Genomic DNA, 17,227 nt, shown 5'->3' with positions numbered 1-17,227 from the left:
AGGATTAGCCAAGAGACCACTAATTCTCTCTGAAGTCTTTTAAAGTTCTTTCTGGAATAACAGAACTTCCTAGTGTTTAGCAAGACAGGGGACTGGGCCAGTGAAGTGTGTAAAATTGTTGAATCTCAAAAGCTTTTGATATTATAGAATCTACCATATGGATATTCAGACAGATTCATCACTTCTATATGGTATTCAAAAATTCTGGAAATATAGATACTGCTGTAATATTATGTGAAGGTTGAAGAGATTGTTAACATAATACCATTAGTAGCCAAAATGGCCCTGGCCCATCTTTGGACTCAGGATGTGTGTGAGAAGGGTGGACTAGAGTCTTGACTGTCTTGAGTCAAAAATTAAAAAAAAAAAAAAAAAGCATTTCCGATAATGAATACAGTGTGTTCTGGACAGCTGTTCCCTCCAGTGGCTGCACAACCTTTTAGCTGACATCACTATGAAGGTCCTTATCAGCAAGGGCTTCCATCTTGGAGGCGGCTTGTGACCACAGATATTAGTCTGCTCCTATCTAAACAAGGTCATATAATTCTAGGAAGGGCTGCAGCATAAGCAGAGTTCCTTGCAAGGCTAGGAGTGATTGAGATTATAGAATAGGCCAGAGATTGTCAATTTTTTTTTTTTTTTTTCCTGTAGGGGGCCAGATAGTAAATGTTTCAGGCTTTGTGGGCTGTATTGTCTCAGTTGCAATAGCTCAGTCCTGCTTCTGTGGCACAAAAGCAGCCATAGGAAAGAAATGAATGAGCTCACCTGTGTCCTAATAAAACTTTATTTATAATATTAAAATATGCATTTTGTATACTTTTATGAATCATGAAATATTATTCTTTTCCCCCCAATCATCTAAAAGTGTAAAAATTATTTTCTTTAACACACTGGATGTGTAATGGAAGCAGATAATTATTGTTTTAGGTGTGGTTGTGTTATTGTGATACACTTCAAAATGCCTATAGATAAAAGAAAAAGATGCCTGGATTTGGTTCAGAACATGAGTGAGTGTGTAGAGGAGCAGGCCAAGCCCAAGGGAGGAGCGGGGTGGGTCCAATTAGGTTCATCATGCCATTCTGTCTTTTTTGTATATGCTCAGTTCTCCATAAGAACGCTTAAAAAATGGGGGAGCAGCAATATTCTGCCAAGTGACTTCAAATTTTTCAAGCTCTCATCTCCCAGGAGTATCATTTAACCCAAGAAAGGTTGGAAAGCTGTGGACTCAAGACCCTGGAGTGCCCTGCAGGCAAGTCATGGTCCCCCTACCCTGGCCTGGATACCATTGTCTTTCATCTTGGGCTGGCCAAGGAGCATCAAATAGAATATCTGGGTGACACTGCTGGCCAAGAGGCCATAAAACCATTCTTAGTCTATGGGCCATTCAAAAAGAGGTGACAGGCTGGAATAAGACCATGGGCTATAATTTGCTGACCCCTGGAACAAGGTAACTATTTGTTAATTGTAGCTCTCCAGTGCACAGATGATCCAAAGTATGAAGAGAATAAAGAACATTCCTTATTATATCTGTTTTTGGTAAAAATTATTCATAGTTTACAATTAATTTGGGCTATAAGTGATTGAATGGTAGTCTTAAGTGGTGATAAAGATGGACTTGTGAACCTTTCTTACCTATTCTGATGGTAAATTTATGATATCAGAATTCATATTTGTCTTATTTTTACCAAGAAAGAAAACTCAACCAAATTAGCAGATTTAGAAAATTTTCAGAATAGTATTGAAAAGATAAATCACACTTTATAGGAGAATATAATTGAAAAAATAAAACCATTTATTTAGGACACAGCTGCTAGTGTTATTACAGTGAAGTCTATTTTTAAAAATTTAATTAAGCTAGTTGAGTTGAAAGTCCTTAAATCTAATTTTAATGTTTCTCTGTTCATACCTCTTTGAAGTATGAAACTATGAATCTGCACTCAGCTTGCACTTCCTTCACGGTTCCACATATTTATTGCATACCACAGATAGCATAGAAATTCTAGATCCTGTATACATAGCAATTCTCATTCATGGTTTCTGTGACACCTTGCAAATATTTTATTATGGATTTGTATTTGTCTGTTGGACTTCAGTTACAGATGGTCGAGTTAGTTATATTCCTTAGTCGATGGCATATTAGCATGCTTAGTCTGGGAAAGAATTTTTGTTTGTTTAACTGATTTATTGCCTTTAATCTCATTAGCCAACTCCATTCCCAATTTCATTCATAGGTAACTATTTTCAAGTGTTTCATAGGTAACTTTTTATTTATGTCCTTAATTGTTCTGTGTGCATGTGTAGAGAAGGCGAGGGTGGGATGATTTGAGAGAATAGCATTGAAATATGTATATTGCCATATGTGAAACAGATCAGTAGTCCAAGTTCAGTGCATGAAACAAGGCACTCAAAGCCGGTACACTGGGACAACCCTGAGGGATGTGATGGGGAGGGAGCTGGGAGGGGGACTCAGGATGGGGGACACATGTATACCTATGGCTGATTCATGTCAATGTATGGCACAAAACCCACTACAACATTGTAATGTAATTAGCCTCCAATTAAAATAAATAAATAAAAATAAAAACATTTCACAAATGGTGTTTGATATGTCTGTCATTTCTATTTATCTCTCTCTTACCTTTCTTATCTTTTTTTTCCTAAACATTGTTTTAATATTTGTCTCTACTGCTACTCCTAAGTCACTTCAGTCATGTCCGACTCTGTGCGACCCCACAGACAGCAGCCCACCAGGCTCTGCCATCCCTGGGATTCTCCAGGCAAGAACACTGGAGTGGGTTGTGATTTCCTTCTCCGATGCATGAAAGTGAAAAGTGAAAGTGAAGTCACTCAGTAAGTGTCCGACTCTTCATGACCCCATGGACTGCAGCCTACCAGGCCCCTCCGTTCATGGGATTTTCCAGGCAAGAGTACTGGAGTGGGTTGCCATTACCTTCTCCGTCTACTGCTACATGCATATCTAATTTGTTGTTTCTAATTGCTGCCTAGTAAGATGTACATCCACGACATAGCACTTATCAGGACAGATGTGTTTTTTGTCTAGGTTTTAGTGTGGGCAGGTGTGTTTTCCTAAACCCTCTAAAGCAAATTCTTCAATGCTGCTATCATTTGGGCCCTATTTTTCCCCCCAAGGACACTACATATTATCTTCATTTGGGCCAGATGTTCACATAGGTGTATCTGCTCATCCCACTAAGAACACAACAATCATTTAATTGTCCTTCCAGAAGAGCAATTGCTGATGTGCAGCGGATGACAGATAACTGATGCCCTTCTGCAGAACCACCAGCATCCCAGGAAACAAGGATACAAAAGAGGGGGTTACCCTCATTCAATCCATAGATGACAGACCTTTATTTTAAACCCTAAATCAATAGTTTAAATAGATGTAGATTTCATGTGACAGGAGAGAGAGGAAGATTTGAGGCTTTAAATTTTTCAGATGTGCACTTTTGCTGTGCTGACTGTTAAAAAGTTATGTGTAAATTCAAGAAGAAAGGCATTAGGAGTTTCTTAGCAGAGAGTAATCCCAGTTTACTAGAGATTTAATGAGATGTGACTCACAGAAATTTCTGGCTCCATCTGCTGTTAATTGAAAAGTCAGTAACACTCTTGTTGTGCTTCAGTGTGAATTTCCTGAATGTGAACCTAGTCATGTTAAATATGAGCCTCACAGCTGTTGTCTTATCACTATCATGGTATTTATCAGACATGGAAATAGCTTCCTTTATATTGTCCTGGATGACATTCTATGCATTCATTACACGGGAACAAGGCAACACACAGTATAGCCTTTCATATCAGCCAAATTTTTGTTTGTGATGACATTGAGCTCATAATGGCACATGTAAAGATATTTGGTACCCAGATTACTCTCCAAGGTAGCAGGTCATTGCTATTGTATCTAGTCCCTACTATCTTGTTTTCTGCTTTTGGGATTCAGGCTCTGACTTGGGAATTCGGATCTTTGCTTTTCCGTGCTGACAATAAGAAGGCCATTGTCATCCAAAATTCAGACCATTACATATAGTCATTCCTTTTTTTCAGGAAATTTCACTCAAGCTGGGTTCTCATGGCTGACCCCCAGTCAACCTCCTGTCCAGGATCTGCAAACCTGCAAATTCCTCCTACCACAACCAAAGCATGCCCAGGCAATTGGTAATGTCTTAAACAGGTCATCTAGCTCACAAAATTTCAGTGTTTCCTTGTTCCAATACGAACATTTTAAAGTCTACAGATTTCTCTTGAAACACCACTTTAGTCAAAAATTGACGGACTTTCAAGCGAGGTTTCAATACATCTCTCACAATTATTAGTAAGTACAGTAGCCAAAAAAATCAGCATAGATATAAAAGATTTGAGCAACAAAACAAAAATATTAATCTAATTTACATAGAATCTACCTTCAGAAACTGGACAGTAAAACTGTACATTTCACAAGTTTTGATGTGCAATATTTTTATTGTTCTTTGGTCTTAAGTTTTTTAAAATTTTTCAGCATATTTTCTCTTTTGACTAATAAATTCCCCAGAAGTAGGTTTGTAAACCAAGTATATGGAAATTTAAGCACTTACTTTTTTGTTATTAACTTTAGGTTAGTGATGCTATGGTCAGAGAATGTGAACAGAGTTTATAAGCTACCTGTTCATTGAAAAGTATTGTAACTTTATGACTTAGAACATAGCCATTTATATATTTGATTCTTTTTTTATATAAATTTATTTATTTTAATTGGAGGTTAATTACTTTACAATATTGTATTGGTTTTGCCATATATCAACATGAATCCACCACAGGTATACACATGTTCCCCATCCTGAACTCCCCTCCCTCCTCCCTTTCCGTTGTATGCTTGAGGAACTCATGTACTTCCTAATTTTTAGATGTAGAATTTTATACAGACCCAAATAACTTTTTTCAGGTTCATTGAGCTTTGCTTGACAAAATTATAATATATTTAAAGTGCAAAACATGATGGTCTGATGTACATACATATTGTGAAAGTCTTCCCACAACTGAGTTGATTAACACGTATATCACCTCACATTTTGATCTTTTTATGTAAGAGAGACAAGTTCTACTGTCTTAGTGAATTTCAATTATACAATATAGTATTATCAACTCTAGTCATCATACACTGCCTTAGATCCTTAGACTTTATTTATCTTATAATTCAAAGGTTGTACCCTTTTACCAACTTCTCATTCCCCCATCCCATAGTTACTGGTAACCACCATATTATGCTCTATTGCTAATAACTTTAACTATGAACTTGACTTAAAAAAAATATTCCACATATGAATGATACCATTCAGTACTTGTCTTGTTTTTGTCTGGCTGATTTAGCATAATGCTCTCTGTGCTTACCTATGCTGTCACAAATGGAAGGATTTCTTTCTTTTTAAAGGCTGAATATGTTCCATTATATGTATTTTGTTATGTTTTTTTTTAAAGTTTGCCCTTGTTAAGTGGAGCATAAGGTGAGCTGATGTTCAACAACAGACCAGGAGAGGAATTGAAATAGAGGTTTACTACTCACAGGTCCTGGAGGTATTTGGCAAGCCTGGAGGGAACACGGAGAAGGTAATGGCAACCCACTTCAGTATTCTTGCCTGGAAAATCCCATGGACGGAGGAACCTGGTAGGCTGCAGTCCATGGGGTCGCGAAGAGTCGGACACGACTGAGTGACTTCCCTTTCAATTTTCACTTTCCACTTTCATGCATCGGAGAAGGAAATGGCAATCCACTCCAGTGCTCTTGCCTGGAGAATCCCAGGGACGGGGGAGCCTGGTGGGCTGCCATCTATGGGGTCGCACAGAGTCAGACACGACTGAAGCGACTTAGCAGGAGCAGCAGCAGCAGCAGAGGGACCACATCAGGAGGTCAAGGTAGGGTGCATACAGAGAGCCAGATGTGGGGTACGTGCCTTTATTAGGGTCTTTGGGTGGCATGCTTTGGGGTTCCCAGGTTAAGGCTGACTGGTTAATTAGAACCAAAAAAGTGGGAGTCTGGAAAGCCCCTCCAAGGTCATATTAAGGGGAAAACTAGAGGAAGGTTTTTCCAGTAGTCATATTCGGATGTGAAAGCTGGGTGATAAAAAAGGCTGAATGCCGAAGAATTGATACTTTCGAACTGTGATGTTGGAGAAGACTCTTGAGAGTCTCTTGGGTTGCAAAGAGATCAAACCAGTCAATCTTAAAGGAAATAAACCTTGAATATTCATTGGAAGGACTGATGCTGAAGTTGAATCTCAAATATTTTGGTCACCTGAAGCAAAGAGCTGACTCACTGGAAACGACCCTGATGCTGGGAAAGATTGAAGGCAGTAGGAGAAGCAGGTGACAGAGGATGAGATGGTTGAATGGCATCACCGACTCAATGGACATGAGCTTGAGCAAATTCTAGGAGATAGTGAAGGACAGGGAAGCCTGGCGTGCTGTAGTCCACCGGGTGGCAAAGAGTCGGACATGACTGAGTGACTGAACAACAACAAAGGGGAAGGCACTGGGAAGCAAGCGAAGAGAACTGCTGATCCCAGGCATTGCTGGAGAAGTCATATCAGGAATTTACATGTGACTCTATGGGCTGCAAATCAGGACATGTTCTTTCATGGGTTAAAGGTTACTGCAGGTCCTGTGGTTAAAAAAAAATTTAGATTTTCATTTTCTTGATGATAAGTCAAGTTGAGGAACTTTTAAAATACCTATTTTCTTTGGAAAAATGTATATTCAGGTTCTTTGCCTACTTTTAATTGATTATTATTTTTGCTTATGAGTTGTATGAGTTCTTTGTATATTTTGGATAATAACTTATTAAATATATCCTTTGCAAATATTTTCTCCCATTCCGTAGGCTGTATGTTCATTTAGTTGATGGTTTCATTTGCTAATTAGCAGCTTTTTAGTTGATATAGTCCCAGTTGTTTATTTTTGCTTTTGTTGCCTTTGCTTTTGGTACCATTGGTGTTGTTCAGTGACTAAGCTGTGTCCAACTCTTTGCAACCCCATGAGCTGCAGCATACCAGGTTTCCCTGTCCTTTGCTATCTCTCAGAGTTTGCTCAGCTCATGTCCATTGAGTTGGTGATGCTATCTCATCCTCTGCCACCCTCTTCTCCTTTTGTTTTCAATCTTTCCCAGCATCAGAATTTTTTTCAGTGAGTTAGCTCTTCACATTAGCTGGCCAAAGTATTGGAGGTTTAACTTCAGCATCAGTCCTTCCAATGAATATACCAGATGAATTTCCTTTATAATTGACTGGTTTGACCTTCTTGGTGTCCAAGTGACTCTCAAGAGTCTTCTCTACCACAATTCACAGACATCAATTCTTCAGTGCTCAGCCTTCTTTAATGGTCCAACTCTCACATGCATACATGACTACTGGAAAAACCATAGCTTTGACAATATGGGCCTTTGTTGGCAAAGTGATGTCTCTACTTTTTAATACACTGTCTAGATTTGCCATAGTATTCCTTTCAAGGAGAAAGAGTCTTTTAAATTCATGGCTGTAGTCACTGTCCTCATTGATTTTGAGCCCAAGAAAATAAAATCTGTCACTGTTTCCACTTGTTCCCCAATCTATCTGACTTGAAGTGATGGCACCAGATGGCATGATCTTTGTTTTTCGAATGTTGAGTTTTTAGCCAGTTTTTTCACTCTCTTCTTTCACTCTCATCAAGAGATTCTTTATTTCCTCCTCGCTTTCTACCATTAGAGTGATATCATCCACATATCTGAAGTTATTGATACTTTTATCAGCAATAATATATTAAAATAAATTATTGCCAATGCCAATGTTAAGGTGCTTATCCCTGTTTTATTCTGTGGTTTTAACAGTTTTAGGTCTTACATCCAAATCTTTAATCAATTTTGAGTTGATTTTTATGAGCAGTGTAATATAGAAATCTAGTTTCACTCTTTTGCATGTAGATATCCCAGCACCATTTATTGAAGAGACTATCCTTTCTCCATTGTATATTCTTGGTGCCTTCATCAAAAATTAATTAACCATATATGCATGAGATTAGTACTGGGATTTCTATTCTATTCCACTGATCCATGTGTCTATTTTTATGCCAGTGCCACACTGTTTTGATTACTAAAACTTTGTAATGTAATTTGAAATCAGGAAGTGTGATGACTCCAGCTTTGTTCTTTCTCAAGTTTGCTTTGACTACTCAAAGTTTTTTGTGGCTTTATATAAATTTTAGGATTGTTTGTTGTATTTCTATGAAAATTCCAATGAAATTTTGATAGGGATTTTACAAGATCTGATACCAGACCACCTAACCTGCCTCTTGAGAAATCTGTATGCAGGTCAGGAAGCGAGAGTTAGAATTGGACATGGAACAACAGACTGGTTCCAAATAGGAAAAGGAGTATGTCAAGGCTGTATATTGTCACCCTGCTTATTTAACATATGCAGAGTACATCATGAGAAATGCTGGACTGGAAGAAGCACAAGCTGGAATCAAGATTGCTGGGAGAAATATCAATAACCTCAGATATGCAGATGACACCACCTTTATGGCAGAAAGTGAAGAGGAACACAAAAGCCTCTTGACGAAAGTGAAAGAGGAGAGGGAAAAAGTTGGCTTAAAGCTCAACATTCAGAAAATGAAGATCATGGCATCCGGTCCTATCACTCCATGGGAAATAGATGGGGAAACAGTGGAAACAGTGTCAGAGTTTATTTTTTTGGGCTCCAAAATCACTGCAGATGGTGATTGCAGCCATGAAATTAAAAGTCGCTTACTCCTTGGAAGAAAAGTTATGACCAACCTAGATAGCATATTCCAAAGCAGAGACATTACTTTGCCGACTAAGGTCCGTCTAGTCAAGGCTATGGTTTTTCCTGTGGTCATGTATGGATGTGAGAGTTGGACTGTGAAGAAGGCTGAGCACCGAAGAATTGATGCTTTTGAACTGTGGTGTTGGAGAAGACTCTTGAGAGTCCCTTGGACTGCCAGGAGATCCAACCAGTCCATTCTGAAGGAGCTCAGCCCTGGGATTTCTTTGGAAGGAATGATGCTGAAGCTGAAACTCCAGTACTTTGGCCCCCTCAAGCGAAGAGTTTACTCATTGGAAAATACTTTGATGCTGGGAGGGATTGAGGGCAGGAGGAGAAGGGGATGACTGAGGATGAGATGGCTGAATGGCATCACTGACTCAATGGACGTGAGTCTGAGTGAACTCCAGGAGTTGGTAATGGACAGAGAGGCCTGGTGTGCTGCGATTCATGGAGTCGCAGAGTCGGACATGACTGAGCGACTGAACTGAACTGAACTGAAAGATTATTTTGGGTAGCATGGATTTTTTAACATTATTAATTCTTCCAACCTATGAATATGGATTATCATCCCATTTATGTCTTCAGTTCCTTTTACCAATGTCTTATAATTTTTTTTTAACAATTTCACAATTGAGATTTTTTAATGTAAATATTATAAAAGTGATTCATACTGTAAAAGTACAGACTCATAATAGGTAATATAAGATGGAAAGTAAAACTCCTCCTTCTCATTCCTTTAATCTTCTAGTGTCACAACTATAAACACAACAGTTTCTTTAAAATATTGGAATTTATATATCCTAACAAGTCACAATGCTTTGTTTCTTCTGTATTGGTTTGTTTTACGTAGTGTTGAGATACATTTGAAATATTAAGCATCATTACTGTTAGAGTAGTAATGAAACAATTTTATAATAAATTATAGTTAACATTGGGTTTCAGAAGTCCTATTTTCTTCACATTTTATGTTTTCTCTTCCTCATTAAAATAATATTGTTCAAAACATATCCTACCCCTATTGATCACCAAGATTTTATAGTCTTGTCTTGCAAACGCAGTATCTATATAATTAAACAGTTGATAAACATACAGAAGTTGAGCACAAATAAAGCCCACAATGTACTTCTGTGTAATGTATGTACTAACAGGTTGATTTTGTCTTTGTTACATTTGACAGCAAGAAAAAATTAATTTGTTCTGTTCATTGCTGTGATTAAACAAAGAGTGGGTTTTCTTTCAGCTTCAGAGAGTAGATATTCTGAATGCTTTTTATTTGCAGCATGTGATGGAATAAATTTTCAAGAACATGGTAATACTGCACCCTTAATTAGAAATTTGGCAAAACTCAAAATTATATCACCCAGTATTAAACTACTAAGGAGGATCAGGTAAGAAGCAATTACCCAAATATAAAAGGCTAAGCTGTCCATTCTTTAAGATGCTACTTCTACATTTACCCGAACTATGTTAAGTGATATGAAGAGGCCAATAGATGTCAGCAGATTATAGTTACTTTTATCCAGTCTTTGATAAATGATTTCTTTTTGTAAGTTCATATGACCCTGTTTGAACACTAGCCATGAGTACTGTGATATACCACAAGGTAGAGGTTATTTTTTCACTGTTGGTATTTAGTAAACCAACCCCTGTGCCATACAAAATTAATCTTTTCAATGGGGTAAAATCAAGGCTAGTTGGTATAATACAGTAATGTTGATGGCCACAATCAAGGGTTTATTTAGGGGAAAAGTAATCAAAACCTGTGATGCTATCAATTTCACAACTATTAAGGTAAAGGAAATGTTCCATTGAACTCGATACTCAGTTAAATGTTCCTGAGATCCTACAGGTCTTATAATAATTAATCATCCCATTCCTAGGAAGACTAATGGCCAGAGTACAGTGACTTTGTAAAATAAAACCTGGACCCTTTGTATATTTTCTTCTAATCTTCGGAGAAATCATTGCAGTCCCCAAAAGAAATCCTCCTATTTCAAAATCCATTGCTCCTATCCCATAGAGCCCGATTTTAGGAAGTCTTCTAGGAAAATATCAGAGAAGGTGATGGCACCCCACTCCAGTACTCTTGCTTGGAAAATCCCATGGACGGAGGAGCCTGGTAGGCTGCAGTTCATGGGGTTGCTAGAAGTCGGACACGACTGAGCGACTTCACTTTCACTTTTCACTTTCAAGCATTGGAGAAGGAAATGGCAACCCACTCCAGTGTTCTTGCCTGGAGAATCCCAGGAACAGGGGAGCTTGGTGGGCTGCCGTCTCTGGGGTCGCACAGAGTCGGACACGACTCACGTGGCTAATTAGCAGCAGCTAGGAAAACATGGGAAGTTTATAGCCAAAATGGCAACAGCAGTAAATGCACTGTCAATTACATGAAAACAAGAGATGCCTGGAATGTATTCTGAATCCAGACTGACTTTCAAGAATTTTCCAGGCAAGCATTCTGACATATCAAGTTTTCTTGCAGCATATTTTATAGAGCAGCCCGGCCCCAAAGATAATTACATGATGCTCAAGGAGAACAAATGTAGAGAAAATGGTCAAAATTGTTACCAGGGGAACTATTAAGAAAGCAAAGTCAATGAAGAATCATGTTCTCCAAGTGTGTGAAGAAAAAGATAAGTGCTGTGAGAAAATGATCCCGAGCCCTCTGCACAGGATGAGAAGTGTAGGCAAGCCCAAGCCCTCAATGATTTCCAGAATGCTTGTTCCATTGTGGTCACTGACAAAAGATTCCTTCATCTGCTGTTGAGAATTTTTCTTCTTATCCAGGGTTTCAAAATATTTTGTCCACCAGAGAGCCCCCAATTCTGGATTCTCATGTCCCTGATGAGTCAGGGATGCCCTGCGCTGAATGTGTGCTCTGCCCCAGGGGAGGAGCTGCGGGTTCTGGCCACTTATCCAGAGTGTCAGTTCATGGCTCAAGTGTCTCATGGACCTGAACATACTGACCTTTTACCTCCTTGGTTAACTTTATTTGCAAGAATTTTATTCTTTTTAATTTTATTGTAAAGGGGATTGTTTTCTTAATTTCTTTTTCCAGGAGTTCATTGTTAATATTTGGAAATGCAACTGATATTTTGTATATTGATTTTTGCACCTTTCAGTTTTACTAAATTTGTTTATAAGTTTCAGTTTTTTGGTTGAGGTTTTAGGGTTTTCTATATATAAGATTGTCATCTGCAAATAGAAACAGTTTTACTTTTTTTCTAATTTAGATGCCTTTAAAATTTTCCTTATCTAAGTGCTCTGGCCAGAAAACTTCAGGTACCATGTTGACTTAAAATGGCTAGAGTGTGTATCTTTGTTTTGTACCTAATCAAAGAGGAAAAGCTTTCAGGTTTTCAACACTGAGCATGATTTTAGCTGTTGATTTGTAATATACTGCCTTTACTATGTTGAAGTATATTCCATCTGTATCTAATTTATTGAGAGTTTTTTTCCTTATCATGAAAGTTTGCTGAATTTTGTCAAAGGCCTTTTCTGAATCTATTAAGATAATCATACAATTTTCAATTTTTATTTTGTTAATGTTGCATATCACATTTATTGATTTGCGTATGTTGAACCACCTTTGTGTTCCAGGAGTAAATCCCACTTGATCATGGGGCAATATTCCTTTTTAAAAAATAATTTTATTTATGTATTTTTGGCTGTGTTGGGTCTTTGATGCTGCTTGGGCTTTTCTCTAGTAGTGGCTAGTGAGGGTCACTCTTCGTTTTGGTGCCCCAGCCTTTTATTGCAATGCCTTCTCTTGTTGTGGGGCATGGGCTCCAGAGTGTGAGGGTTTCAGTAGTTGCAGCACATGAGCTCAGTAGTTGCAGCTTGCTGGTCTTAAAACACAGGCTCAATAGTTGTGGTGCACGGGCCTACATGTGGGATCTTCTGGGACCAGGGATCAAGCCCATGCCTCCTGCACTGGCAGGCAGATTCTTTACCACTGAGTCACCAGGGAAGCCCTGTGTAGTGCTATTTTAACACAGTATTGAATTTTGTTTGTTCTTATTTTGTTGAGGAATTTTGTATTCGTGTTCATAAGAGATATTGGCCTGTGGTTTTCTTTTCTTGTAGTGTCCTTGTCTGCCTTTTGTGTCAGAGATATGTTGTCTTCATAAGATGAGCTTGGAAGTGTTCCTTCAACTATTGAGAAGAGTTGGAGAAAGTTAGTGTTAATTACTTTATAAAATTTTGGTAGAATTTATCAGAGGTTTCTTTTTATTTTTGTGGAGGTTCTTGATTGCTGATTCAGTCTCAGTTGTTATTGGTCTGTTCAGATTTTGTATTTTTTTTTATGATTCAGTCTTGGTTGATTGGATGTTTCTAGAAATTTATTTGCTACTTTCTAGTATCTCAGAGCAGACAATGGCAACCCATTCCAGTACTTTTGACTGAAAAATCCCATGGATGGAGGAGTCTGGTTGGCTGCGGTCTATGGGGTCACACAAAGTCGGACACGACTGAAGCGACTTAGCAGCAGTAGTTCAGTTCAGTTCAGTCACTCAGTATTGTATGACTCTTTGTGACCCCATGAATCGCAGCACGTCAGGCCTCCCTGTCCATCACCAACTCCCGGAGTTCACTCAGACTCGCATCTATCGAGTTGGTGATGCCATCCAGCCATCTCATCCTCTGTCATCCCCTTCTCCTCCTGCCCCCAATCCCTCCCAGCATCAGAGTCTTTTCCAATGAGTCAGCTCTTCGCATGAGGTGGCCAAAGTATTGGAGTTTCAGCTTTAGCATCAGTCCTTCCAAAGAACACCCAGGACTTATAGGATGGCCTTGCTGGATCTCCTTGCAGTCCAAGGGACTCTCAAGAGTCTTTGCAACACCGCAGTTCAAAGTATCAATTCTTCGGCACTCAGCTTTCTTCACAGTCCAACTCTCACATCCATACATGATCACTGGAAAAACCATAGCCTTGACTAGACAGAACTTTGTTGGTAAAGTAATGTCTCTGCTTTTGAATATGCTATCTAGGTTGGTCATAACTTTCCTTCCAAGGAGTAAGTGTCTTTTAATTTCATGGCTGCAATCACCATCTGCAGTGATTTTGGAGTCCCCCAAAATAAAGTCTGACACTGTTTCCACTGTTTCCCCATCTATTTCCCATGAAGTGATGGGACCAGATGCCATGATCTTCTTTTTCTGAATGTTAAGCTTTAAGCCAACTTTTTCACTCTCCTCTTTCACTTTCATCAAGAGGCTTTTGTGTTCCTCTTCACTTTCTGCCATAAGGGTGGTGTCATCTGCATATCTGAGGTTATTGATATTTCTACTGGCAATCTCGATTCCAGCTTGTGCTTCTTCCAGCCCAGTGTTTCTCATGATGTACTCTGCATAGAAGTTAAATAAGCAGGGTGACAATATACAGCCTTGATATACTCCTTTTCTTATTTGGAACCAGTCTGTTCCATGTCCAGTTCTAACTGTTGCTTCTTGACCTCCGTATAGGTTACTCAAGAGGCAGGTCAGGTGGTCTGGTATTCCCATCTCTCTCACAATTTTCCACAGTTTCTTGTGATCCACACAGTTAAAGGCTTTGGCATAGTCAATAAAGCAGAAATAGACGGTTTTCTGGAACTCTCTTGCTTTTTCCATGATCCAGAGGATGTTGGCAATTTGATCTCTGGTTCCTCTGCCTTTTCTAAAACCAGCTTGAACATCAGGAAGTTCACGGTTCACGTATTGCTGAAGCCTGGCTTGGAGAATTTTGAGCATTACTTTACTAGCGTGTGAGATGACTGCAATTGTGCAGTAGTTTGAGCATTCTTTGGCATTTCCTTTCTTTGGGATTGGAATGAAAACTGACCTTTTCCAGTCCTGTGGCCACTGCTGAGTTTTCCAAATTTGCTGGCCTATTGAGTGCAGCACTTTCACAGCATCATCTTTCAGGATTTGAAATAGTTCAATTGGAATTCCATCACCTCCACTAGCTTTGCTCGTAGTGATGCTTTCTAAGGCCCACTTGACTTCAAATTCCAGTTGTATGGCTCTAGATGAGTGATTATACCATCGTGATTATCCAGGTCATGAAGATCTTTTTTGTACAGTTCTTCTGTGTATTCTTGCCACCTCTTCTTAATATCTTCTGCTTCTGTTATGTCCATACCATTTCTGTCCTTTATCGAGCCCATCTTTGCGTGAAATGTTCCCTTGGTATCTCTAATTTTCTTGAAGAGATCTCTAGTCTTTCCCATTCTGTTGTTTTCCTCTATTTCTTTGCATTGATCCCTGAAGAAGGCTTTCTTATCTATTCTTGCTATTCTTTGGAACTCTGCATTCAGATGCTTATATCTTTCCTTTTCTCCTTTGCTTTTTGCTTCTCTTCTTTTCACAGCTATTTTTAAGGCCTCCACAGACAGCCATTTTGCTTTTTTGCATTTCTTTTCGATGGGGATGGTCTTGATCCCTGTCTCCTGTACAATGTCACGAACCTCATTCCATAGTTCATCAGGCACTCTATCAGATCTAGGCCCTTCAATCTATTTCTCACTTCCACTGTATAATCATAAGGGATTTGATGTAGGTCGTACCTGAATGGTCTAGCAGTTTTCCCTACTTTCTTCAATTTAAGTCTGAATTTGGTAATAAGGTGTTCATGATCTGAGCCACAGTCAGTTCCTGGTCTTGTGTTTGTTGACTGTGTAGAGCTTCTCCATGTTTGGCTGCAAAGAATATAATCAAACTGATTTCGGTGTTGACCATCTGGTGATGATCATGTGTAGAGTCTTCTCTTGTGTTGTTGGAAGAGGGTGTTTGCTATGACCAGTGCATTTTCTTGGCAAAACTCTATTAGTCTTTGCCCTGCTTCATTCCACATTCCAAGGCTAAATTTGCCTGTTACTCCAGGTGTTTCTTAACTTCCTACTTTTGCATTCCAGTGCTCTATAATGAAAAGGACATCTTTTTTGGGTGTTAGTTCTGAAAGGTCTTGTAGGTCTTCATAGAACTGTTCAACTTCAGCTTCTTCAGCGTTACTGGTTGAGGCATAGACTTGGATTACTGTGATATTGAATGGCTTGCCTTGGAAACGAACAGAGATCATTCTATCATTTTCGAGATTGCATCCAAGTATTGGATTTCGGACTCTTTTGTTGACCATGATGGCTACTCCATTTCTTCTGAAGAGATTCCTGCCCGCAGTAGTAGATATAATGGTCATCTGAGTTAAATTCCCCCAGTCCAGTCCATTTTAGTTCACTGATTCCTAGAATGTCGATGTTCACTCTTGCCATTTCTTGTTTGACCATTTCCAATTTGCCTTGATTCATGGACCTGACATTCCAGGTTCCTATGCAATATTGCTCTTTACAGCATCGGACCTTGCTTCTAACACCAGTCACATCCACAGCTGGGTATTATTTTTGCTTTGGCTCCATCCTTTCATTCTTTCTGGAGTTATTTCTCCACTGATCTCCAGTAGCATATTGGGTACCTACTGACCTGGGGAGTTCCTCTTTCAGTATCCTATCATTTTGCCTTTTCATACTGTTCATAGGATTCTCAATGCAAGAATACTGAAGTGGTTTGCCATTCCCTTCTCCAGTGGGCCACATTCTGTCAGACCTCTCCACCATGACCCGCCTGTCTTGGGTTGCCCCACGGTCGTGGCTTAGTTCATTGAGTTAGACAAAGCTGTGGTCCTAGTGTGATTAGATTGACTAGTTTTCTGTGAGTATGGTTTCAGTGTCTCTGCCTTCTGATGCCGTCTTGCAACACCTACCATCTTCCTTGGGTTTCTCTTACCTTGGACATCTTTTCATGGCTGCTCCAGCAAAGCACAGCCACTGCTCCTTACCTTGGATGAGGGGTATCTCCACACCACCGCCCTTCCTGACCTTTAATTTTCCATACTACTATTGTATTACTGTCTATTTTCCCTTCAGCCCTGTTAATATTTGTTTTAAAAATTTTGGTGGTCTTTTGCTTTTTGTTTTTTTAAATTTTCTACACATTTTGTTTTTTTTTCCATTTGAAGGAGAGCAGTTAGACATATTTTAACTTTTGTGAATCATAGACCCAAAGGATATATCCCATCTGGTTTATAATTTTATCATAGGCTCTCTTAGGCTCATGGCAGAAAAAAGAAATTTTTGATTCCACACTAAGTTTTAAGAGAACTACATTCTTTTCTTCTTTCTTTTCCTTTTACCAAGGAGGAGATAATTATGGAAAGAACCAGACAAGTTATAGATACAGAAACTATAATTTCCTTCACTATTTGGCTACAATTTAAATACAATAAACAGTTTTCTGACTAGGATATGAGAGGATGTAGAAGATCTTTGTCCACATGGTAACACCAAAAAATTAGATATTATAAAACTTGTACTTATTTATGAAACTATTGAAAAGAGGTGGGTGTATTAAAACCCCAGATGGACTGATTTTTAGAGAGAAGAGCT

At 38.9% G+C, this 17,227-nt stretch overlaps 2 pseudogenes; both read right to left on the bottom strand.

The window, feature by feature from the left end:
* Positions 1 to 3,578: 3,578 nt before the first annotated feature.
* On the bottom strand, positions 3,579 to 5,236 carry LOC138097849 (deoxycytidylate deaminase pseudogene; annotated as a pseudogene).
* A 4,593-nt stretch (positions 5,237 to 9,829) lies between these two features.
* LOC138097840 (phosphatidylinositol-glycan biosynthesis class W protein-like) lies at positions 9,830 to 11,768 on the bottom strand (annotated as a pseudogene).
* Between the last annotated feature and the right edge of the window lie 5,459 nt (positions 11,769 to 17,227).

This window comes from Capricornis sumatraensis, chromosome 2 (genome assembly GCF_032405125.1).
Source record: "Capricornis sumatraensis isolate serow.1 chromosome 2, serow.2, whole genome shotgun sequence".
In the NCBI taxonomy this organism is placed as follows: Eukaryota; Metazoa; Chordata; class Mammalia; order Artiodactyla; family Bovidae; genus Capricornis; species Capricornis sumatraensis.
The sequence above is the reverse complement of the archived record's forward strand: the minus strand, read 5'-3'. Positions and strand labels throughout refer to the sequence as shown.